This window comes from Oncorhynchus clarkii, chromosome 13 (genome assembly GCF_045791955.1).
Source record: "Oncorhynchus clarkii lewisi isolate Uvic-CL-2024 chromosome 13, UVic_Ocla_1.0, whole genome shotgun sequence".
Lineage (NCBI taxonomy): Eukaryota > Metazoa > Chordata > Actinopteri > Salmoniformes > Salmonidae > Oncorhynchus > Oncorhynchus clarkii.
The window spans coordinates 61,176,962-61,179,461 of NC_092159.1; the positions used below are offsets into that span (position 1 = coordinate 61,176,962).

General features: G+C 47.6%; 1 protein-coding gene across 1 annotated transcript in view; it reads left to right on the plus strand.

The window, feature by feature from the left end:
• LOC139424095 (protein sidekick-2-like) overlaps positions 1-2,500 on the plus strand; it is a 129,767-nt gene that overhangs the window by 36,638 nt on the left and 90,629 nt on the right. The gene's annotated exons all lie outside the window — the stretch shown is intronic.

Below are 2,500 nucleotides of genomic sequence, written 5' to 3' on the forward strand. Positions count from 1 at the left end.
ATCAGTATGAGCAGACAGTGACACACACAGTCTGAGTATCTGGATCAGTATGAGCAGACAGTGACACACACAGTCTGAGTATCTGGATCAGTATGAGGAGACAGGGACACACACAGTCTGAGTATCTGGATCAGTATGAGGAGACAGGGACACACACAGTCTGAGTATCTGGATCAGTATGAGCAGACAGTGACACACACACAGTCTGAGTATCTGGATCAGTATGAGCAGACAGTGACACACACAGTCTGAGTATCTGGATAAGTATGAGGAGACAGTGACACACACAGTCTGAGTATCTGGATCAGTATGAGCAGACAGTGACACACACAGTCTGAGTATCTGGATCAGTATGAGGAGACAGTGACACACACAGTCTGAGTATCTGGATCAGTATGAGGAGACAGTGACACACACAGTCTGAGTATCTGGATCAGTATGAGGAGACAGGGACACACACAGTCTGAGTATCTGGATCAGTATGAGCAGACAGTGACACACACAGTCTGAGTATCTGGATCAGTATGAGGAGACAGGGACACACACAGTCTGAGTATCTGGATCAGTATGAGCAGACAGTGACACACACACAGTCTGAGTATCTGGATCAGTATGAGTAGACAGTGACACACACACACACAGTCTGAGTATCTGGATCAGTATGAGCAGACAGTGACACACACAGTCTGAGTATCTGGATCAGTATGAGCAGACAGTGACACACACAGTCTGAGTATCTGGATCAGTATGAGCAGACAGTGACACACACACACAGTCTGAGTATCTGGATCAGTATGAGCAGACAGTGACACACACACACACACACACACAGTCTGAGTATCTGGATCAGTGTGAGCAGACAGGGACACACACACACACAGTCTGAGTATCTGGATCAGTATGAGCAGACAGTGACACACACACACACACACACACACACAGTCTGAGTATCTGGATCAGTATGAGTAGACAAGGACACACACAGTCTGAGTATCTGGATCAGTATGAGCAGACAGTGACACACACACACACACACACAGTCTGAGTATCTGGATCAGTGTGAGCAGACAGGGACACACACACACACAGTCTGAGTATCTGGATCAGTATGAGCAGACAGTGACACACACACACAGTCTGAGTATCTGGATCAGTGTGAGCAGACAGGGACACACACAGTCTGAGTATCTGGATCAGTGTGAGCAGACAGGGACACACACAGTCTGAGTATCTGGATCAGTATGAGCAGACAGGGACACACACACACACACACACACAGTCTGAGTATCTGGATCAGTGTGAGTAGACAGGGACACACACACACACAGTCTGAGTATCTGGATCAGTATGAGCAGACAGTGACACACACACACACAGTCTGAGTATCTGGATCAGTGTGAGCAGACAGGGACACACACACACACAGTCTGAGTATCTGGATCAGTATGAGCAGACAGTGACACACACACACACACACACACAGTCTGAGTATCTGGATCAGTATGAGCAGACAGGGACACACACAGTCTGAGTATCTGGATCAGTATGAGCAGACAGTGACACACACACACACACACACAGTCTGAGTATCTGGATCAGTGTGAGCAGACAGGGACACACACACACACAGTCTGAGTATCTGGATCAGTATGAGCAGACAGTGACACACACACACACAGTCTGAGTATCTGGATCAGTGTGAGTAGACAGTGACACACACAGTCTGAGTATCTGGATCAGTGTGAGTAGACAGTGACACACACACACACAGTCTGAGTATCTGGATCAGTGTGAGTAGACAGTGACACACACACACACAGTCTGAGTATCTGGATCAGTATGAGCAGACAGTGACACACACACACAGTCTGAGTATCTGGATCAGTATGAGCAGACAATGACACACACACACACACACACAGTCTGAGTATCTGGATCAGTGTGAGCAGACAGGGACACAGACGCACACAGTCTGAGTATCTGGATCAGTATGAGCAGACAGTGACACACACACACACACACACAGTCTGAGTATCTGGATCAGTGTGAGCAGACAGGGACACACACACACACACAGTCTGAGTATCTGGATCAGTATGAGCAGACAGTGACACACACACACACACAGTCTGAGCATCTGGATCAGTATGAGCAGACAGTGACACACACACACACAGTCTGAGTATCTGGATCAGTATGAGCAGACAGGGACACACACAGTCTGAGTATCTGGATCAGTATGAGCAGACAGTGACACACACAGTCTGAGTATCTAGATCAGTATGAGTAGACAGTGACACACACACACACAGTCTGAGTATCTGGATCAGTATGAGCAGACAGTGACACACACAGTCTGAGTATCTAGATCAGTATGAGTAGACAGTGACAGACACACACACAGTCGGAGTATCTGGATCAGTATGAGCAGACAGTGACACACACACACACACACACAGTCTGAGTATCTGGATCAGTATGAGCAGACAGTGACACACAC